Source organism: Chlorocebus sabaeus, chromosome 15 (assembly GCF_047675955.1).
Source record: "Chlorocebus sabaeus isolate Y175 chromosome 15, mChlSab1.0.hap1, whole genome shotgun sequence".
Taxonomy (NCBI): domain Eukaryota; kingdom Metazoa; phylum Chordata; class Mammalia; order Primates; family Cercopithecidae; genus Chlorocebus; species Chlorocebus sabaeus.
This window is the reverse complement of record NC_132918.1, coordinates 3,764,359-3,788,914: the sequence shown is the minus strand read 5'-3', so window position 1 is coordinate 3,788,914 and position 24,556 is coordinate 3,764,359. Positions and strand designations below refer to the sequence as shown.

Genomic DNA, 24,556 nt, shown 5'->3' with positions numbered 1-24,556 from the left:
GCATGTACCAAGCTGAAAATCTTTAGGAATAACTCAAACTTTAAAGGGATCTTTCTTCTGTTTTCAAAGTGTATTGTGAGCATTTCCACAGAATTATCTGCACAAAAGTAGAGACATACAACAGATCTACACGCACCCATCACCCAGTTTCAATCACCATCAATATTTTGCCATAAATGCTCACAGTATCTAACTTTAAAGGTCAAGATGACTGGGGGCTATGGTCCAAATTCTTCTGGCAAAATACAGCTTCCTAGGAAACATGCTTGTGTCCACGAGTTAATGCATGTGCACACACACCCATAAAATAACTTCCAGGCAATATTTAAAAATGAACTGGAGCACGATTCTCGCTACTGCAAGAGTGGTCCCAATCATCACCTGGGAACTTGTTAGAACTACAGTCCCCCAGGCCTCATTCCAAACTTACTGAATCCCAATTTACATTCTAACAAAATCCCCAGGTAATGAGTCTGCACACTGAGGTTTCAGAAGCACTGGTCTACTCCAGACTACCATAACTGTCCTTTGAAAGCTTCTCCTAATTGCCATTCTGAAAAGCTGGGCAAGAAACTAATGTGTGAAATACAGTGTTCATTTTACTTGGGAGAATTATTTGCCATTAACCAATACAGTGTAAAAGTATATGATTTAAGACCTAGCAATTCCACTTCTCATTAACTACCCTAGAAAAATATTTGTATATGAGTATAAATAATAGGATAGTACAAAGATGTTTATTGCAGCATGTTTGGAATTGGAAACAGCCTAACAATAGGCAAATGGCAAAACAAACCAGTACAGAATAGTAAACGGAGGCTAAAGTGAATGAGCCAGATCATGGAAAGTTCTAGATATGTTGAGTGAAAAAAGCCAGTTGTGGAATGTTCCACTTAGTATGACAGTTGTTTAAAGCAAAAGAAAAGAAACACAAATGCCTCATTATATATTCTTTCTGGATACGTATACACATGTGTAAAGGAAGAGAAAAGGTCTGGAAAGACAGATAACGAAAGGAAATAGTGGTTACAACTAAGAAAGGAGGAAGGGGACCAGGATTAGGGGTGGGAGGTTAAAAGAGGATTATGATGTTCTATTTGCTTATTAATTGAAAGGAGAATACATCACTTATCACCTGTGGGACAAATATTCTTCAAGTAGCTATATAGCTCCTTGGCCAAATGAGTTTATGGAGAGAACGTATGGTCAGGTTAAGGCTGCAGAAAGATGGACAGAAAATTTAAAGATCTTCATCAAACTACAGGTATTTGGAAATTAGGTGCATGGGCACAGATCATTTTTTCTCGCTGTTTTCTCCAACACACACATTCAGCTGGTACTGGGTATATTCTGTACTATTTAAAAATGTCTTCGAAAGTGGTATGATGTTTGTTTTTCTGTGTATACACAGAAAAGCAGCTTTTTTCATTTATCTATGAGCTACTTGAAAACATATCATATACGTGATTCCTTCCACTGCTGCACATTCCCACGGATAATATGAATTCTACCTGAATGAATTACTCATCAGGCTATGTATAATCATAATGATACATTTGTAAGATCCTTAAGAAGTGCACAGAGCACATATTGTACCCATTTTATAGCCGAAGACACCAGCTCAGAAAGGTTGCACGGTATGTCCAAGGACTACCTAGCCAGTAAGTGGCAAAGCCAGACCTTGGCTCACATCTTGTGATTCCAAGTCCGCTATCATTTCAATTACACCACATTTCCCACACTGTCGTATTTAAATATAATACCTATCCACATTTTAAGGCAGTTTTTGGGCAGCTTCAGGTTGGAAATTCTCAGGAAAAATATTAGAATTCAAATAATATGTACACTTTGGGGCTCTCGAATCTAGTTATTTGAGGTTTTTAACTTTTCCAATACCTTCCCTTGAACAACCCAAGGAAATAAGACTAAAAAAAGAAAAAATACTACCACCCTATCCTCAACATAAAGTAGATTAAGGATGAATTCCAGTTATTCTGCATTTAAAAAATTTTTTTTTAATTTTTATTGTGGGCCGGGCGCGGTGGCTCAAGCCTGTAATCCCAGCACTTTGGGAGGCCGAGAGACGGGCGGATCACGAGGTCAGGAGATCGAGACCATCCTGGCTAACACAGTGAAACCCCGTCTCTACTAAAAAATACAAAAAACTAGCCGGGCGAGGTGGCAGGCGCCTGTAGTCCCAGCTACTCAGGAGGCTGAGGCAGGAGAATGGCCTAAATCCGGGAGGCGGAGCTTGCAGTGAGCCGAGATCTGGCCACTGCAGTCCAGCCTGGGCGACAGAGCGAGACTCCGCCTCAAAAAAAAAAAAAAATTTATTGTGTTTTAAATTTTTATTCTGTTTTTATTGTGGAAAAAATTCAACAAATACAAAAGCAGAAAAATACTGTGTATCCATCTCCCAGCTTCATCAATGATAACCCATTAGACATGTCCTGGTGACAATGTAAACAGTGTTTGAGGAGCTGGGAGGAAAGGGAGAAGAATCTGGTTGTCTGTCCTGAATAACAGGCTGAAAATTTTCATTTCTAAAGGTAAGTGACACCTGGAAGCTTTTCATGTGAAATATTCTCAATCTGACTTACAGGCTTTGTGAAGTTAAACTCTTTTTAAAGGTTTGGCGTTAACAAGGTGAAAAGGTTACAGTAGATCCTGGATATTAAAATAATACAACTGACTTCTTGAAGGAATCCTTTTAAGCATTAAGACTACAGAGAAGCAACTCTGGACATATATGCATGCCTTTATTTATAGCCGCAAGCACCAAGTCTTATGGGAAAAGCTCCTCAATCATTTAAAAATCAAACTATTTTAAGCACCTCACAACTTTCTAAGAATTTTGTTTGTTTGCTTTAACATTGTTCCCAAAAGTTGGGTCATAAGTTTTGTGTGTGTGTGTGTGTGTGTGTGTGTGTGTGTATGCATGAGTGTGTTTGCTTTTGGGAAATGTGCAAAATGGGGTTAGTGGGTTTGAAGCATCAAAGGCTCTTTTGAATAGCTCTAACCAGGGCTGCATTTGTGGGATAACGTCCTGGGAATTCATAGTATGACTAAGAAGTGAATTAACTACTTGAAATATTTTTTTTTAGAATTAGGCAGAACATATATATTGTTTAAAAATTATGAATCAAGCACAGCTCACTTCAAATAGAAGGCATATTTCCCATAACCATTTAAAACATATGTACTGGTTCTGAGATCTTGCTAAATTTAAACCATGACTCAGTAGAGTAAGACAACTCCTTCCTTCTTCGTTCAGGAAGAAAAGAGTGAAGAGATTGCCCCAGTAGTGAGTACTGCTAAAAACACCCTCTGTGCCAAGAACTTAACGTGCCAGGAAATTTTTAATGATGTAGAGAATCATTAGCCCCCAACTCCCTTTTCTTGGATGAGAAAACAACAGGTTGAAGATATTTAAAACTCGCTTAAAATCACATGGCTAATTTCTAATATTGGTCCATTTGACTCTAAAATCTACCCCTTTTCCTCTCAATCACACTGACATTCAACTAGACTAGAAGCATCATATGTTTGCTTCAAATAGTCTTGACACGGGTTTCATCGACTATCTCTGCTTGTAATTCACCTTTTGAACATGGTGTTCTCTAATTTACCATGTTCAAGAAACTCACATTCATTTACATAGAAAGTTATATTACCACCCACTAATTTTGTGACCCTTTGAAAAGGGCTTTCCACTACACCATGGCACTTACAAGGTGGTCACCAAAAAATAATTATTCCTAGTAATTTTATTCCATCACCAGGAGCGCAGACTGTAAATTAATGGGCGTACCTATACTGGTCTTATCTGAACACAGCTGTATGACTGTGTCCACACAGTGACTAGAATATGTCCAAGCAGGAAGCTCACAGGGTGCAGGCCTTGCACAGAGAAGAGCCTACATGCAGTTCACCAGGATCTCAGGGTGGGGACTGGGAGGTGGAAGTCACTGGCTTTCTGGTGTGGTCACCAAGTAACACCCACCTGAGATGAGATGTTCTCCCAAAGTCCTGTGGTGGTTATTGTTTTAAACTCCATCTTTAAGAACACATATGAAGAAGTTATGTAGCAGGGATTAACCACTTGTCAGCTGTGGGCCTTGTGTTATCAAGTTACTAACACAACTAGTAGTTCTAATTAACTACATAGTTTTTAGTTCAAGTTTAATTCCACTAAAATGGTGAAACTAGACCATTTATGAAGGTTTATAGATAAAAGGACAGTGATAAGATTAAAGGTTATATATGTGATTCAGAGTTGAGACACACGAGATACTTGCAAACCAAGAGTGCTCCTTCTTGTTCTATAGACAGCAATAAAAGTAAATGTGCCCCTCACCTATACGGATTTCTAAACATCTGAACTCTTACTGAAAATAGATTGAAGCCTCTGCTCGGATGAAGGTCATGGAAGGCCTAACTCCACAGTGGTCCTCATGAGAGAGAATGGGCTGGGCCCTACGCAGTTACAGAGAGCTCTGCAGAGGTGAAGAAGGACTTAAGGTGGTGGAAAGCCACTGTGATTGCCAAGGTCAGCAAAAGTGGAGCTCTCACCCCTGAGGGCAGGACAAAGGGTTCCCAGGAATTCCAACCCAGCAGGTGATTACAAACTCAGGGACATAAACCAGGGAGAGCTGTTACTTGGTCACCAGCGAGAGGTCATTACCTCTGTACCTCATTGTCTTTATCACTTTATGTAAAAACAGACCTCTACTTCTGAGACCTGACTGGCCAAAGTGGTTAACACCTATTTGTGCATAACCAGTAGCTCAGCTATGCTTCTCCATCTGCGATGTAAATCTTCCCAGGGATTCAGAGTGATGGGCTGGGGATACAGGATGGGTGTAGTCCATATTTTCCCTGGTTTATTATAAAGGATATCACATTTTTGTGGAATATCAACCCCTTGTGAAGTTTTAAAATATTTTTTGATATTTTTACATTAAAGCAAACATACAATAGAGTACCTTGCCAGAAACACGTTATTATACATACGAAAAACATACACAATCTTTATTTGTTAATATTTTAAAATAAAAAAACAAAATTAAACAACAGCCGGGCCAGGTGGTTCACGTCAGTAATCCCAGCCCTTTTAGAGCTGAGGCAGGTGGATCACCTGAGGTCAGGAATTCGAGACCAGCCTGGCCAACATGGTGAAACTCCGTCTCTACTAAAAATACAAAAAATTACCAGGTGTGGTGGTGCATGCCTGTAGTCCCAGATACTTGGGAGGCTGAGGCAGGAGAATTGCTTGAATCTGGGAGACAGAGGTTATAGTGAGCTGAGATTGCATCAGTCCACTTCAGCATGGGCGACAGAGTGAGATTTGGCTCTAAACAAATAGATAAGTAGGTAGGTAGGTAGGTAGATAGATAGATAGATAGATAGATAGATAGATAGATAGATAGATAGATAGAGATAGATAAATAGATAGACACATAGATACACAGACAGACAGACAAGTTTTATGTTTACAGAAGTCACTTTGGTCGAAACCTCCTCCATCCCCTGGGGCATCCTGCTCTGAAGAGAATTTCAGTAGAGATATTTGAGGAACATGGACCTCCTGGATCCCTAGGAAGTTCCCTCAGCACTCAGAATGGAATGGCTCATCCCACCTGCCAAAGGCCACCTCCAGCACTGCAGGAGGCACCAATCCTTGACACTGCTCTTTAGGGACCCTCCACACACTATCCTCTGAGCGGCTACAGGGCTGGGTACTACTGCATCAGCACTGCTCATGCTGTGAACACTTTCCCCATGCAATGAATGCTGTTCCAGCGATCCCCTGCTATTCATCATCATCAAACCCCCCAACAGCAGCGAAAAGGCCAACTGGTAGTAGAAACCAAGTCAAGCTGTATGTATAGAAATGGGTCTGTGAGAGAGGGCAAGCTGGGCCAAAGAAAAATTGTAAGGAGAAAAAACTCGAGGGTACAACAGGCATTCACAGAAATATCACCAGTACAGCCAGTCCCAGAAGCACATTCACTAATCACCTACTATGTGCAAGGCAACAGGGATACAGAGATGCCTAAGACACAGTCTTTGCCTGTGAGGCAAGTCAAGATGACCTAAATTCCTGACGTTTCAGTGGTCTGCTATCAAAATTTATATATTCTAAATCAGACTTAATTTTTCAGGGAATATAATGATATACCTGTGTTTTCTTTTTAATCAAGAGTTGACGTGGGCCGGGCACAGTGGCTCATGCCTGTAATCCCAGTATTTCGGGAGGCTGAGGCAGGCAGATCATTTGAGGTCAAGAGTTCAAGACCAGCCTGTCAAACATGGCGAAACACAGTCTCTACTAAAAATACAAAAATTAGCTAGGCGTTGTGATGCATACCTATCATCCCAGCTACTCAGGAAGTTGAGGCAGGAGAATCACTTGAACCCGGGAAATGACATGATTGCGAAGAGCTTATATGGAGCTTTCAGGTTAGAGATCTTTATGCCCCAGCATTTAGACACTCATTTTACTGGGTCAATAACGAGGTTTTGCCCCTGCCCAGGACGGGTAAATTGACTTTACTCACATGCCTCCAGTCAGGAAACTAAAATACCTCTTGGTCTGGGTAGACACTTTCACTGGATGGGTAGAGGCCTTTCCCACAGGGTCTCAGAAGGCCACCACTGTCATTTCTTCCCTTCTGTCAGACATAATTCCTCGGTTTGGACTTCCCACGTCTATACAGTCTGATAACAGATCGGCCTTTACTAGTGAAATCACCCAAGCAGTTTCTCAGGCTCTTGGTATTCAGTGAAACCTTCATACCCCTTACTGTCCTCAATCTTCAGGAAAGGTAGAATGGACTAATGGTCTTTTAAAAACACACCTCACCAAGCTCAGCCTCCAACTTAAAAAGGAGGACTCTGTCAAGGACAGAGCCCAAAAACTCACCAACCAAGCGAGTAATTGTGCTGAACCCCCTTGAGCACTCTCTTATTGGATGTCCTGGGTCCTCCCAATTCTTAGTCATTTAATACCTGTTTTTCTCCTTAATTCGGACCTTGTCTTCCATTTAGTTTCTCAATTCATACAAAACCTCACCCAGGCCATCACCAATCATTCTACACACATGCTCCTTTTGACTACCTCACAATATCAAATCTTCCTTCAGCTTAATCTCTCCCACTCTAGGTTCCTACACCGCCCCTAATCCCGCTCAAAGCAGCCCTGAGAAACATCGCCAATTATCTCTCCATGCCACCCACCAAAAATTTTCGCTGCCCCAACACTTCAATACTATTTTACGTTATTTTTCTTATTAATATAAGAAAAGGCCTCTAAGCCCAGGCGAAGCCCTGTGACCTGCACATATATGTCCAGATAGCCTGAAGCAAGTGAAGAATCACAAAAGAAGTGAAAATGGTCAGCTCCTGCCTTGACAGACGTCATTCCACCATTGTGATTTGCTCCTGCCCCACCTTAACGGAGCAATCGACCTTGTGAAATTCCTTCTCCTGGCTCAGAAGCTCCTCCACTGAGCACCTTGTGACCCCCGCCCCTGCCCATAAGCGAAAAACCCCCTTTGACTGTAATTTTCCACTACCCACCAAATCCTATAAAACAGCCCCACTCCTATCTCCCTTCACTGACTCTCTTTTTGGACTCAGCCCACCTGCACCCCGGTGAAATAAACAGCCTTGTTGCTCACACAAAGCCTGTTTGGTGGTCTCCTCACACGGATGCGCATGACAGAACCCTCTTAAGATACATGGATACCTACATACACATTTTTTTTTTCATCAAAATCTTAAAGGACTCCCTGATCAAAAAAGATTAGATCTACAGCAGGGAGTCAGAAAACCTGTTCTGTAAAGGACCAGATAATAAATATATTTTAGGTTTTATGGGCCACATACTGCCTCTAAGGCATATTTTTCATTTTTTGATTTGTTTTTACAACCCTTTTGAAATGTAAAAGCCTTTCTTAGTTCAAGGACCCTACCAAAACAGAGTACTGGCCAAATCTGTCCTGTGGGCTGGAGTCTGCTAACTCCTGATCTAGAGGAATAACAGCTAACATTTTTTGAAATCTTAACATTTATAAAAAAGTAGCCATCTGTAGAATGGTGGTGGCCAGGGGCTGGGAGGGGGGCAATGGAGAGTTACTGTTTAATGGATATAGAGTTTCTGTTTTACAAGACAAAGAGAGTTCTGGAGACAGACAGTGGCGATGGCTGTACGACAACGTGAATGTGGTTAATACTCCTGAGTTGCACACTTGAAAATGGTTAGGGTGGTAAAGATGATGCTATATGTATTTTACCACAATAAAAAAAATCATTTAAAGAAATAAAAAATGTCTTTTAAAAAAATTTAACGTTTGTTCAATACCCACTAAAAAAAAATAAGTAGATATTTTCATTTTATAAGTGAAGAATTTGAGGCTAAAAGAGCTGTGACAGGCTGCGCATGATGGCCCACGCCTGTAATCCCAGCACTTTGGGAGGCCAAGGTGGGCAGATCAAGACCAGCCTGGCCAACATGGTGAAACCCCATCTCTACTAAAAATACAAAAATTAGCTGGGTGTGATGGCAGGAGCCCGTAATTTCAGCTACTCGAGAGGCCGTGGCCCGAGAATCGCTTGAACCCGGGAAGCAGAGGCTTCAGTGAGCTAAGATCACACCACTGCCCTCCCGCGTGGGCGGCAGAGCGAGACTCTGTCTCCAAAAAAAAAAAACAGTTTGCACAAGTTACAAAGCTGCAAGTGGAGTGTGGAGTGCTGAGACTGGAAGCTGTAAAGACTGAGCTCTTAGCCAGGATGGATGCTGTTTTCTTAGCACTCTCAGCATCAAGAACTCCTTTCACTCATTTTCTACAACAGATCAACATCATTTATTAATAATTTGTTTTGTTTTTTTAAACAATCACTTAAAGGTAATATTGACAATCAGAGCTTCAGATCTATTCATGGCTTAGCCCATTCTTAAAAGATAAGCTCTATACTGATACAATTTCAGACCAAATCAAAAAGAAATTTGGCATTCTAGTTAGCATGTCAAGATTTTCTTCATGTAAATCTAAGTTGCATGAATGCAAGGACCTTCCTTATCTGTCTGTTTCATCAAAGTACCCTCTGTTCCTACAACAGGGCCCCATATTTAGAAACGTGAAAAAGTGTTTACCCTCTTTTACTGCTCAGTCCTTAGTATTTGGGAGACCCCACATTATATCTGAAACTACTGAAGGCAGATGGATTCTAGGATCCCTGTCATCTCTAAAGTTGTATGTTTCAGCCGGGTACAGTGGTTCATACCTGTAATCCCAACATTTTGGGAGGCCGAGGTGGGCTGATCGCTTGAGCCCAGGAGTTCAAGACCAACCTGAGCAATAGAGGGAGACCTTGTCTCTACAAATAATAAAAAATTAGCTAGGCACACACCTGCTATCCCAGCGACTCAAGAGGCTGATGTGGAAGGACCACTTGAGCCTAGGAATTAGAGGCTGTAGAGAGCTATGATTGCGCCACTGCAGTCTTAGCCTGGGCAACAGACCAAGATCCCATCTCTAAAAGTAATAATAATAATAAAGTTGTATGTTTCAATGCCTTGATATGTTTATTCCACTGGTTCAGTCAGTCAACCACAGTTTTTCAGAACACACTACAGCATAAGTGCTAGTCTGGGTTCCTATGGAAAAACAGAGTAAAACAGAAATGTAATCTCAAGTCTACTGGTTGTAAAGTCCAAAACTGACAAACGACATTTTTTTTTTTTTTTTGAGACAGTCTTACTCTGCCTAGGATGGAGTGCAGTGGCACATCTCAGCTCACTGCAGCCTCCGCCCCCTGGGTTCAAAGTAATTCTGCCTCAGCCTCCTGAGTAGCTGGGATTACAGGCACTGCCACCACACCCAGCTAATTTTTGTAGTTTTAGTAGAGACAGGATTTCACCATGTTGCCCAGGCTGGTCTCAAACTCCTGACCTCAGGTGATCTGCCCGCCTTTGCTTCCCGAAGTGCTGGGATTACAGGTGTGAGCCACTGTGCCCAGCCTCATTCTATTTTTTTGAGACAGGGTCTCACTATGTTGCCCAGGCTGCAGTGAAGTGGCTATTCACAGGCCACTGTGAATATTCGACCCTCCTGCCTCAGCCTCTTGAGGAGCCGGGATTACAAGCACCAGCATCAACAAAGACTGCAAAAGATTTTCAATGATTCAAGGAAAGAATCTTAACTAGTTGTTTGAGCTGAGTTCCAGATGGAATAAAAATGCATGAAAACTGCTGTATCTAACTGTTTACAGCAGTTCCCTCAGGGGATCATCCGTGTACCTCCTTGGGCATGTAACACAAGCTAGGCTATCACGCACCCCTTAGAACTGCCACAAACACATGACCTAGGCTAGGCCAGTCAGCATTCTTCCCTGGGATTTGTCAAACTTCAGTTGCCGGAAAAGAATCCTGTTTTCTCTCAGATCACAGCAATAAAGATGTCTATACATTGGCAATGACCACAGTCATGTCCCCTTCCATGTAGAGGAAGCCCATCTGCAGTAAGACAAAGATTAAGCCAACACCAAGAGATAAAAGGTGGGGAGAGAGCAGGGAACCACACAGGGCACACAGCTGTGTTTCAAGTCCCTGGTTATGTATGTCCTTAAAACCCACCTCATTCCAGCTCTTCCTGCAATCTGATTAAGTAAGCAAAAAAACCTCTTTTGCTTCACCTAGACTATGTGAGTTTCTGTTACTAGCAAACAGGAATCTGTTTTCGCTTGTTTGTTTGTTTGAGACAGAATCTCACTTTGTCACCCAGGCTGGAGTGCTATGGCGTGATTCCGGCTCACTGCAACCTCCCACACCCAGGTTCAAATAATTCTCCTGCCTCAGCCTCCTGAGTAGCTGGGATTACAGGTGTCCGCCACCACATTCGGTTACTTTTTGTATTTCTAGTAGAGATGGCGTTTCACCATGTTGGCCAGGCTGGTCTTCACTCCTGAACTCAGGTTACCTGCCCACCTGAGTTTCCCAAAGTGCTGAGATTACAGGCGTGAGCCACCGTGCCCAGCTGCAACCAGGAATCTTAATGCAGGGCTGAGGAGGCTGACTGACCTAGAGGACAATGTGCGTCATCCCAGAAGTAGGCTAAAGGTAACTAGCTCCTCAGCTCACCCCGGACTGCTTCCTCGTCCTTCCTCCACCTGGAGTTTTCATCTGAGAAACTAGGTTAAACCTCTTTACTACCAGGTGTGCTGAAATCCCTTAAACAGGCAGATTTGACATAATGTACTGTTTAATCATTTTGCTTTTAAACAGAAATGAGTCTCCCAAAGTCTCCCAAACACAATAATTGTTATCTTAAAAGTGGCTGTACACTGTATAGATCAAACACTCAAAAACAAGTGGGAAGAAGTGACTGGGCTTCAAGATATACATAACAAAGAGCTTTAAGAGAACCACTAAGAAGGTAATCTCTTCAAACAGCCCAAGTAAATTATACTAATCTATGGAAAGAAATGTTGCATCACAAAGAGAATAACAAGAAAAATTTCACTTTCTTCCAACCCCAACCACCAGCCAATCACCCTTTACTTTGCTGATTTCTGTATTATCATGTTCTTACCCTTCCTTCCTAAAATTGTTTTTTCAATGTGAAACTAGAGGAAGCTATTCATGTTAAATCTGCTCAATTCTACCTAAGATTGGGGAACTATGAATAGAAACAGCATGCATCTGAATTAGTCACCAGCCACAAGGAAACTTGATGTTTGCCTTAATAGAAAACTCAGAAAATTAATAATTTAGTAGCAGAATATTCAAAAAAGAGCATTACCTTTAAAAAATATCTCAAGTTACTATAAGACTTTATTTGAAAGTAAGAGAAATAAGAATTACTCTCTAATCAAAGACTAGGTAATGGTAAACTGCTCACATCATGTTTTTCATTAGTTTATTGTTAAGGACAATTCTGAATAATTTTACAAGTACTTTTTCATCACTAGCATTTAAGGAAAGAAAAGATATTCTGCCCCCAGAAATGGCTTATTCAAAGTCAGCTTATGCATTTCTAAAATAGCAGGAGTTTCTAGATAACAATCGACCCCAGACCTGGCTAGTCTAATGATGGTCCATATTCTCCCACCAGGCTGTCTAAAGGGTAGGCGCTGGAACTGTATTGGTCCACTGCTGTGTTTTTAGTGTCTGACAGTGCCTGGCATATCACACATAGGTGAATAACAAATATTTGATGAATAAGTACATAAAAGGATCAATAAATACATCAAACTGTATGTCCTACTTCCAGCTTTGATGAAGAGTTCGACATAAATTCTTGAGTTTGACGTAAGTTCTAGCTGTAATCCCAGCTACTTGGGAGGCTGAGGCACAAGGACTGCTTAAGCCCAGGAGCTTGCGCCCAGCCTGTGAAATACAGCACAAGACCCTGTCTCGAAAAAGACATTTCTTGAGAAACTGCCAAGAATGGAAATGGAGAAAGTAAAGGTTTTTCTTCCTTCAACTCAATCAAATTCAACAAGGATCTCTGGGCATGTCCTCTGTGCCAGGTAGTAGGCTAATAATACCTGCTGACACCCAGATACAGATAAGAGAGCCCCTTCCCCCAGGTGTGCATCACAGTGAGCTGACATCACCTGGAGGCCATCTTTCACAGGGCCTATCTGCTCATCAAAGGGGTTCATCTTTAGTAGGAAGAACAGAGAGGAGAAGACAATGGAATACTTTAATTTTGAAATACACTTAAATATCCTAACTAGCCATTGACCACTTATAGCATCATGTAACCTACTATTCATATAATAGTGTTTCTACACAAAAACACATTCTAACAAAAATGCTACAGTTCCAGGGATGAGCCCCCACATTCCTAATTCTTCGCTTCTTCCATTACACCTCTGCTAAGGCAGAGCTGGAGGGAAGGAGAAGGAATAAAGAGCCACTGTGACAACGCGGGCTCTCATAGGACTGTAACATATGGGAAGGAAAGATGGGAGGTGTAATAGCCCCATATATAGCATATAGCATATAGCATATATAGCCCCATATATACTTGATCATTCAAGTATCTGAAGACAAGAGGGGCTGTACCTTTATTTCCAAACCTCACTAAATCCAGAAGCATCTTCTCATACTGAAATCCATCTAACTAAAGATACTACTATTACTGCCATCTGCTTGAATTCATGATCATAGACAAATAGTCAAATTACAGCAAATCCTGTTAAAAAGCAGACGATTACTTAATGGGTTCATAATCGTCAAATTATGACCCCTCCAAAAAGGCAGCTCTAGATAGAGAATAAAAGTCCAACTAGTTTTGAAATTGAATATCTGCTTTCCTCCTCAACACAAACAGTTTAAAAACAGGGCTGGGCAGGGTGGCTCACGCCTGTAATCCCAGAACTTTGGGAGACTGAGACAGGTGGACCACTTGAGGCCCGGGGTTCGAAACCAGCCTGACCAACATGGCGAAACCCCGTCTCTACTAAAAATACAAAAATTAGGCCAGGCGCAGTGGCTCATGCCTGTAATCCCAGCACTTTGGGAGGCCAAGGCGGGTGGATCACCTGAGGTCAAGAGTTTGAGACTAGCCTGGCCAACATGGCAAAACTCTGTCTCTACTAAAAATTCAAAAATTAGCCAGGGGTGGTGGCGGATGCCTGTAATCCCAGCTACTTGGGAGTCTGAGGCATGAGAATTGCTTGAACCCGGGACGCGGAGGTTCCAGTGAGCCAAGATCGTGCCACTGCCACTGCACTCCAGCCTGGGGGCTAGAGTGAGACTCTGTCTCCAAAACAAAACAAACAACAACAAAAAATTAGCCTGGCATGGTGGTGGGTGCCTATAGTCCCAGCTACTCATGAGGCTGAGGCACGAGAATCTCTTGAACCCAGGAGGTTGCAAGCTTTTTCATCTATACATGCATTCATCCATGGAGCACCGATCATGTGTCAGATACTACCTCAGCCTTAGCAAAAAATATGATGGGGAGGGGGGCTCAGAAAGGGGATACACCCTCAATTAGTAATTTCAAGGAGTATTCTTTCTAACACTTCCTATCCTGACTTGTTAAAGTCTAACTGAATGACTAGTGGAATAGGAAAGTAAAATAAACCCCAGGACCTATTCCATACAAAATTAGAGTAGAAGTTAAAAAGATTGAGAGTAAGAGCCACTACCACTTACAAATACACAGGTGAAGGCCGGGCGCGGTGGCTCATGCCTGTAATCCCAGTACTTTGGGAAGCCAAGGCGGGTGGATTACGAGGGCAGGAGTTCAAGACCAGCCTGGCCAACATGGTGAAACCCCATCTCTACTAAAAAATACAAAAAAATTAGCCAGGCCTGGTGGCAGGCACCTGTAATCCCAGCTACTCGGGAGAGTGAGGCAGAGAACTGCTTGAACCCCGGAGGTGGAGGTTGCAGTGAGCTGAGATCATGCCACTGCACTCCAGCCTGGACAACACAGCAAGACTCCGTCTCAAAAATTAAAAAAATAAATAAACAGCTGCAATCAAAATAAGAATATTTGGTCATATCATCAGCATTCCCCAAAGGTGCCACAGACAGACCTGCAAAGAACTAGCAGCACTGGGACTCCCATGACAGTTCCAACACCACACAAGACCCTCTCATAAGCAGCCCACAGCTCTTCCTCCTCTATCTCAGCCAGAATATTCTACTGCCTTAGCACACAAGGGCACATAAGAGGCACTCAACACTTTGGTCATGGTGATCACAAACATGGCTCAACATCTTCAAACTATTCAGATCTCAGCACATTATAGGGGTGGTTACAAAGGTGGTCGGCTACTGAATCTATTACAGTCTTCTTGAATTATCTAACTGCACAATTATATAGCTTCCTATATTAAGGAGTGTTTGCACCTCAGCATACTCTGCAGGGGAAAAAAGATGTGGTGTGGCAGAAAGAATACAAGTTTTGCAGTTAAGATAGTTGTTAAGTTTAGATCCAAGGTTTGTCGCCTTTCTCGCTGGTGGCCTTGGGAGAGTAGCAATCTCTCTGAACCTCAGTCTCCTCTTCTGAGGAATAAGGCTGCCACACAGGGGTGTTGGAAGATCAGTGACAGCCCACATAAAGCACCTAGCCCAGTAAAATGGTCTCCACTTTTCATGCCAAGCTGCCTGTACCTCCTCTCTCACCCAACATATCCACATGCTGACCACAATAGCACTGTGTATTTCAACCTGACAATCAGTCTGTGTGTGTGTAACAAAAGCAAAACTCTGCTAACATGAGCCTACATGAAACCTCAGGGGACAGATTAACTTGGTACGAAATTACACGCTCTAAACCAAAAAGAAACAACTTTGATATAACTGACACATCAGCCTAGGTAAGAGAGACTCTTTACTATGTATTGCTGAAAACTTGAGAGGAACAGTCCCATTCTGAGACAGTAAGAAACTGATTTCTTCTGATAACACAACTGCTCAGTCTAAAGCACTGGCAGAAACAGCCCTGTCTCTGGGCCTGGTGTCAAAGCAGGTTTGGAACCCTGGAATTCCAAGATTCCTAGTCTTGGAATCTAGCAGCTCTATAGAGTTCTGGCCCTGTCTGGGGAGCAGTGAGGTAGGAAGGACAGCAGATTAAAGATACTGATTGTATTTGCAAACATTCCCTGGATAAGGCAAAGTCAAAGCAGATTCTTTTTTTTTTTTTTGACGGAGTCTCGTTCTGTCGCCCAGGCTGGAGTGCAGTGGTGCAAATGAAGCTCGCCACAGCCTCAACCTCCTGGGCTCAAGTAATCCTCTCACTTCAGCCTCTCAAGCAGCTGGGACTACAGGTACATGCCACCACACACGGCTAATTTTTTTTATATGTATATTTTTGGGAGAGGTAGGGTCTCACTACGTTGTCAAGGCTGGTCTCAAACTCCTGTGCTCAAGCAATCCTCCCAGCTTGGCCTCCCAAAGTGCTGGGATTACAGGTGTGAGCCACCACACCTGGCCCAGAGCAGATCCTTGAGACCTGGGCTGCCCTCATATCACAGGCGTGTCTGACTCCTTATCCTCACACAGGCAGTTGTTCCTAAACAAATATTTCTTTGCTAAGGACTTAATCATAGACTTACAGAATTCTAGAACAGACAGGAAGGTTGAGTATCAACTTACATCCTCGCATTACTGATGAGAAAACTAACAGCCCGATGGGGGATCACAGAGCTGGTTAATGAAAGAACCAGATTAGATAGGACTCAGGTCAGTATTCCTTACCCCAGACTTTGCCATCTCATTCAAGCATCCACGCACATCCAGAGTTCCCTTCCCAGCAGTGCTTCTTTTTAAGCCTTTCAAAACACTGGCTTGACTTGGAGGTCACATCTTTTTTTTTTTTTCATTGTGATGAAAAAAAAAAAAACAAAAACGTAAAATGTACTATTTTAACAATTTTTAGGTAAACAGCTCAGTGGTGTAAGTACATTCACACCACTGTGTAACCATCACCACCATCCATCTCCGGAACTTCTTTCATCTTCCCAAACTAAAACTCTGTTCCCATAAAACAGTAACTCCCCATCTTCCCCCTCCTCTAGCCCCTGGTAACAACCATTTTACTTTCTGTTTCTGTCAATTAGACTACTCCATCTTTTTTTTTTTTTTTGAGGCGGAGTCTAGCTCTGTCGCCCAGGCTGGAGTGCAGTGGTGTAATCTCAGCTCACTGCAAGCTCCGCCTCCTGGGTTCACGTCATTCTCCTGCCTCAGCCTCCCGAGTAGCTGGGACTACAGGCGCCTGCCACCACACCCGGCTAATTTTTTGTATTTTTAGTAGAGACAGGGTTTCACCATGTTAACCAGGATGGTCTCGATCTCCTGACCTCGTGATCCACCCACCTCGGCTTCCCGAAGTGCTGGGATTACAGGCGTGAGCCACAGCGTCCAGCCTCCAGTTATCTTCTGTAAGTGGAATCATATAGTGCTTATCCTCTTGTGACATTTCTTTAGCGAAATGTCTTCATGGCTCATCCAAGTGGCAGCATGTGTCAAAATTCCCTTCTCCCTTGAGGCTGAAAATATTCCACTGTATGTCCATTCCACATTTGTTTCTCCAGGCACCTGGCAATGGACACTTGGGCCACTTCCACATGTTGACCATTGCAAACAATACTGTTTTAACATGGGTGTACAAATATCTGTGCTAGTCCCTGCTTTCAATTCTTTTGGGCACATACTTGGCAGTGAAATTGCTGGATCACACAATGTATCAGTGCTATTTTCAAATGTGTCTTGACAGAGACAAAATCATCTGGGTTGGTGAATTCTTTAAGAAAATGAAGCCAGAAGCAGTGGGTCAGTCTGTAATCCCAGCACTTTGGGAGGCCGAGGCAGGTGGATCACCTGAGATCAGGAGTTCGAGACCAGCCTGACCAATATGGTGAAACCCTGTCTCTACTAAAAATACAAAAATTAGCTGGGTGTGGCAGCATAGTCCCAGCTACTAGGGAGGCTGAGACAGGAGAACTGCGTGAACCCAGGAGGTGTAGAGTACAGTGAGATAAGACCACACCACTACACTCCAGTCTGGGCAACACAGTGAGACTCTGTCTCAAAAAAAAAAAAAAAGAAAGAAAGAAAGAAAAAAGAAAATGAAAAATACTGTTTTGTTCTTAAACTCAGCTTTACTTCAATACAACAAACTATATTTAGAGATCGTATGACGTAGAGGAAAAAACACAGCACTGAGGAGGATAACTTTCTAGTAATATCCAACATTAACACGGGACATACTTTTTGATGTCTGAGTATGAATTTTCACAGGCAGGGGAGAGTGGCCTAGATAATCCCTAAGGTCTATGATTCTGTGGGTTCTATGAAAAAACTTATTTAAAGGATTACTATGTCTTTTAATCATTTTTTCGTTTCCTTAGATCCAGTTTGCATATTAGAACTTAAAGAACCATTTCTAGCTACAGAATCTAGTGTATTCTTGAAATAAGAGCTCCAGGGATAGGCGGGGCATGGTGGCTCACGCCTGTAATCCCAGTACTTTGGGAGGACAAGGCAGGCAGATCACTTGACATCAGGGGTTTGAGACCAGCCTGGCCAACACGGCAAAACCCTGTCTCCACTAAAAATACAAAAATTAGCTGGGCATGGTGGCATACGCCTGTAATCCCAGCTACTCAGGAGGCTGAGGTAGGAGAATCACTTGAACCCGAGAGGCAGAGGTTGCAGCGAGCCAAGATCGCACCACTGCACTCCAGCCTGGGTGACAGAGTGACACTCCATCTCAAAAAAAAAAAAAAAAAAAAAAATTCCAGGCACAACAAGAACAACTCCTGAGCTAGGAAAAAAAAAACAAAAAACAAAAAAGAGAGACTAAGGTAATACAACAGACAATTTTCCTACTAGTACCTTTATTTGATAATTGCTTTAGGATGTCCAGAGTGTAGTACCTGTATACTCTGAGTCACGGCTTACTCTGAGTCACTGTGAACTTCTGTTTACTTTGTAGTAGTCGGTATAAAACTATTAATGCACACTGGGCTCAGTCTCAACAGGGCATACCTGCCAAGAAAAGTTTGCTACAATAGTTTGGTTCAAACAGTACTTCAGTTACTGAGCAACATACTGTTGTCATCAAGACTCCTGACAATGCATTCTGAGTCAAAATGCACATCAGATTCCAGGTAGAAAACCAACAACACACTCCAAACCCCATCCACTCTCAGGCCTCCCAGGAAGGATTTACAAAGTGAGGAACGCACTGCCCCACCCTGTGTCTCCCCACTTCCCTAGAACTATTTCTGCTTAGGTATCTACCAAAAGCAGGCTTTCTACTCCAGGACAAGAAGGATAAGAGACAGAATTCTCCATGTTCACTTCACCAATCGATACTTAGCTACTTATAAAAAGCTTCCCATGCTGGGTACAATGATACATATGCGCCTACTCAGGCCTTACAATTCTTCCTGGTAGGTGTGTTTGTGCTCACAATGTAGGAAAGTGAGGTGGAAGCTCAGGAGTGTCCTATCCAGAGCCACACGAACAGTAAGGAGCAGAGCTAGGCTGGGCCAGGTCTTCTGACCCCACGTCCAGTACTCTTTTGGCCACACCATTTGCCTACACTCTTACAAGCCTGTGCTAATTTGGACACCCCAAAGAGAACATCTAAAGATCCTCTCCTAGAAAGCAGGCCTAATGATCTAACAACTAATGTCTGGGGCTTCAGTTAAGAGCGGAGTGTGCTGGCTTCACTCTTTCACCTTTATTTCAGTTGACAGGCAGAGCTTTGAAGAAACTCAAGACAGAAAGAGAAATTGTGCATCAGCCCCTTCACTTAAAAATGCTTTTCAGAGACCAGGAGCAGTGGCTCATGCCTGTAATCCCAGCACTGTGGGAGCCTGAGGCAGGCAGATCGCCTGGGCCCAGGAGTTCGAGGCCAGCCTGGCAACATGGCAAAACTCTCTCTCTACAAAAAACACAAAAAAAATTAGCCAGGCGTGGGGGTGCATGCCTGTAGTCCTAGCTACTCAGGAGGCTGAGGTGGGAGAACACCTGAGCCTGGCGAGGTCAAGGCTGCAGTGAACCAAGATCACTCCAGCCTGGGTGACAGAGTGCGACTCTGTCTCTTAAAAAAAAAAAAAAGAAAAAGAAAAAGCTGGGCGCAGTGGCTCATGCCTGTAATCCCAACACTTTGGGGAGGCTGAGGCAGGTAGATCACCTGAGGTCAGGAGTCTGAGACCAGCCTGGCCAACATGGCAAAATCCCGTCTCTATTAAAAATATAAAATTCGCCAGGGATGGTGGTGCCCACATGTAATTCCAGCTACTCAGGAGGCTGAGGCAAGAGAATCGCTTAAACCCGGGAGGTGGAGGTTGCAGTGAGCTGAGATTGCGCCACTGCACTCCTGGGCAAAAGAGTAAGACTCTGCCTCAAGAGAAAAAAAAAATTGCTTTTCAGGGAAAGACACGCCCACATTCTCACTACCTCCAATAACGACAGACAGTGACCGGGCCCCGGTGTTTTATCCACCTCCAGGTTTACTCCCAGGAAATCTACAGTGGGAAAAGGCATCCACTAAAGACTTCCTTGAACATTTTTAGAGACTTAGGCTATTCAGATCTTTCCTCTCCAAATTCTAAGAGTACAAACAAATAGTGTTAATATTTATTACATAATAGATTCAGGAAACTGTGTTCCTATGACCACATGAATTTTCTTACACAACATTCATGCCAATTTTATTGGACTTGGAGCATAATTATATTATTTTAAATGACTATGGAGGTTTGTAATTACTGTATTGTTGATTTTATGACATATTATTGGTCCCATTCATGATTTATTTGATGCCAAGGCCTTGATCAGGACGTTAACACTCAAATATAACATTTTTCCTGTGGGAAAACACCATTTGCTTTAAAACACCTGCTTTTACGAGGGAGTTTTTTATTAATGCAACACCACAAGAAGCAGAGACTACCTGTTCAAGAAAACCCTGAGTAAGCAAAATATAACTACGTTTTTCTTTTTTTTTTTTTTTTTTTTTTTTTTTGAGACAGAATCTTACTCTGTCCTCCAGGCTGGATAGAGTGCAGTGGTGCAGTCTCGGCTCCCAGGCTCAAGCAACCTTCCCACCTTAACCTTACAAGTAGCTGAGATTACAGGCACACATCACCACACCCGCCTAATTCTTGTATTTTTTTGTAGAGGCGGGTTTCGCCATGCTGTCCGGGCTGGTCTTGAATTCCTGGGCTCAAGTGATCTGCCTGCCTCAGCCTCCCAAAGTGCTGAGATTACAGGCATGAGCAACTGTGCCTGGCTCTAAGTTTTTCTTTACTCAACATTTAGGAGAAAGAAGCTGCAGGCCAGGCACAGTGGCTTATGCCTGTAATCCCAACATTTTGGGAGGTCGAGTCAGGCAGATGACTTGAGCCCAGGAGTGTGAGACCAGCCCAGGCAAAATAGCAAAACCCTGTATCTACAAAAACAAAAATAAGCCAGCTGTGGTGTCATGTGCCTGTAGTCGCAGCTATCTGGGAAGCTAAGGTGGGAGAATTGCTTGAGCCCAGAAGGCAGAGGCTGCAGTGAGCAGCTCCACTGCACCACTGCCTTCCAGCCCTGGGCAACAGAGCAAGACTGTCTCAAAAACAAAACCAGGCTGGGTGTGATAACTCACACCTATAATCCCAGTTCTTTTGGAGGCCGAGGTGGGAGGATCACCTGAGGTCAAGAATTCAAGACCAGCTTGGCCAACATGGTGAAACCCCGTCTCTACTAAAACTACAAAAATTAGCTGGGCATGGTGGCATATGCCTGTAATCCCAGCAACTTGGGAGGCTGAGGCACAAGAACTGCTTGAACCCGGGAGACAGAGGTTGCAATGAGCCGAGATGGCACCACTGCACTCTAGCCTGGGTGACAGAGCAAGAGAAAGACTCCCTCTCAAAATAAAAAGAAAAAAGAAAAAAAACGAAACTAAAAAAGAAGTTGCAGATGATAGCATGGAGTAAAAGTTCCCAAGTTCTTTTGCACCCTTCCATCAGTGGTCCTCAGTTCTGGCTGCACATCAGTGTCACGTAGACACTTTAAAAAAAAGACTCTGTGGTTCGAGTTAAGTGTTTGGGAAAAAAAAAAAAATGACTATGCTAGGCCCCAACCCCAGACCACCTGAATCAGAATTTCTGGGGGTAGGCTCAGGTACTGTATTTTTTTTTTTTTTTTTTTGAGACGGAGTCTCGCTCTGTCGCCCAGGCTGGAATGCAGTGGCCGGATCTCAGCTCACTGCAAGCTCCGCCTCCCGGGTTCACGCCATTCTCCTGCCTCAGCCTCCCGAGTAGCTGGGACTACAGGCGTCCGCCACATCGCCCAGCTAGTTTTTTGTATTTTTTAGTAGAGACGGGGTTTCATCGTGTTAGCCAGGATGGTCTCGATCTCCTGACCTCGTGATCCACCCGTCTCGGCCTCCCAAAGTGCTGGGATTACAGGCTTGAGCCACCGCGCCCGGCCGGTACTGTATTTTTTTAAAAAGCTCCTCACATAATTATAATGTGCATCCGGGGCTGGGAACTGCCCTATGCCAGCGGCTCTCAAACTTAAGTGTGTATTAGAATCACATAAAGGCCTTCTTAAAACATAGATTCACAGGCCCCATCTGAACCTTTCTGATTCAGTGGGTCTGGGATGGGGTTTTAACAAGTTCCCTGGTGATGTTGATGTGCCAGTCCAAAGCACACTGAGAACCAAACCACTGCATTACACCTTCTTAGTTGAGTAATATTAATAGTTATACTAAATTAATTTTACTGTAAAAATATCTGGACATGTCTCTATAAGGAGAAGTCTAAGATTTTAGAAAGATTTTCAAAACTGTGGGTCAAATAAAAGAATTTTCTGCTTTAACCATCAATTAAAACAGGTAACATCGTTCACTGGAACACACTATTTCCTTTGAATTTTGGTTACTAAAGTTAAACCAAGATAAAATCAGATACAATTCAATTCAACACCTCAGCAAGCACCTCCTATGAGATGGCTCAAGGCATTTGTGGGCACACACCATAAGTCAGTCATTCTCTCCTTCCTAAGGTAGTCAACAGACTAGCAGACACAACAGCAGTACACACAAATAGCCATGCAGTCAGACTGTGACAGCTGAGGTTCCAGTGAGAACCGGAGGGCAGGCACTTCAGAAGCACCTAGGAGGCTCTATGCAGGAAAAGGCCTTTTAGCTCATGTTCAAGGGGACCACCAGCTGCCAGTGTTCCACTGCCTATGATCAATTTTGCAACACCAGCGCGGTTCACTCCCTGTCCCACAGGGTGCATTTGGACCTTGTTCCCAGACATTATAGGAGTAATCAGGAACTACAGGCTAATTTGACTTCTAGGCTGAGGGCCAGTTACATGGTCTACCTACCTTTGTACTTCTCATAACAGCTCAATGCCTCCTCACACATAGAAAGTACTTGCTGAACTGGCTAGCCATATATAGAAAGCTGAAACTGGATTCCTTCCTCACACTTTATACAAAAACTAATTCAAGATAGATTGAAGACTTAAATGTTAAGACCTAAAACCATAAAAACCCTAGAAGAAAACCTAGGCAATACCATTCAGGACATAGGCATGGACAAAGACTTCATGACTAAAATACCAAAAGCAACAGCAACAAAAATCAAAATAGACAAATGGGATCTAATTAATAAAGAGCTTCTGCACAGTAAACGAAACTACCATGAGAGTGCAGGCAACCTACAGAATGGGAGAAAATGTTTGCAATCTACCCATCTGACAAAGGGCTAATATCCAGAATCTACAAAGAACTTAAACAAATTTACAAGAAAAAAACAACCCCATCGAAAAGTGGGCAAAGGATATGAACAGACACTTCTCAAAAGAAGACATTTACGTAGCCAACAGACAAATGAAAAAATGCTCATCATCACTGTCATCAGAGAAATGCAAATTAAAACCATAATGACATACCATCTCACGCCAGTTAGAATAGTGATCATTAAAAAGTCAGGAAACAACAGATGCTGGAGAGGATGTGGAGAAATACAAACGCTTTTACACCATTGGTAGTGTAAATTAGTTCAACCATTGTGGAAGACAGTGTGGCGATTCCTCAAGGATCTAGAACTAGAAATACCATTTGACCCAGCGATTCCATTACTGGGTATATACTCAAAAGATTATACTATAAAGGCACATGCACATGTATCTTTATTGTGGCACTATTCACAATAGCAAAGACTTGGAACCAACCCAAATGTCCATCAATGATAGACTGGATTAAGAAAATGTGGCACATATACACCGTGGAATACTATGCAGCCATGAAAAGGGTGAGTTCATATCCTTTGCAGGCACATGGATGAAGCTGGAAACCATCATTCTCAGTAAACTATCACAAGGGAAGAAAATCAAACACCGCATGTTCTCACTCATAGGTAGGAATTGAACAATGAGAACACTTTGGACATAGGGTGGGGAACATCACACACCAGGGCCTCTTGAGGGTGGGGGCTGGAGGAGATATAGCATTAGGAGAAATACCTAACGTAAATGACGAGTTGATGGGTGCAGCAAACCAACGTGGCACATGTATACCTATGTAACAAACCTGCACATTGTGCACATGTACCCTAGAACTTAAAGTATAATAATAAAAAATTAAAAAAAGAAAGCACTTGCTGATTTGGTGGCTCACATCTGTAATCCCTGCACTTTGGGAGGCTGAAGCAGGGGATCATTCGAGGTAAGGAGTTCAAGACCAGCCTGGCCAACATGGTGAAACCCTATCTCTACCAAATATACAAAAATTAGCCAGGCATGGTGCCACACACCTATAATCCCAGCTACTCAGGAGGCTGAGGCCAGAGAATCACTTGAACCTAGGAGGCAGAGGTTGCAGTGAGCTGAGAAGGTACCACTTGGTGACTGAGGAAAGCAAGCAAGCAAGAACTTGCAGAATACCTGGGAGTAAATGATAAAAGAAATCTGGAAGGTAGGACATAGGCATGGGCAAAGATTTCACGACTAAAACACCAAAAGCAATTGCAACAAAAGCCAAATTTGACAAATGGGATCTAATTAAACT

The 24,556-nt window shown here is 42.9% G+C and overlaps 1 protein-coding gene across 4 annotated transcripts in view; it reads right to left on the bottom strand.

Annotated features, from left to right (window-relative positions):
* IGF2BP2 (insulin like growth factor 2 mRNA binding protein 2) overlaps positions 1-24,556 on the bottom strand; it is a 186,166-nt gene that overhangs the window by 137,606 nt on the left and 24,004 nt on the right. The gene's annotated exons all lie outside the window — the stretch shown is intronic.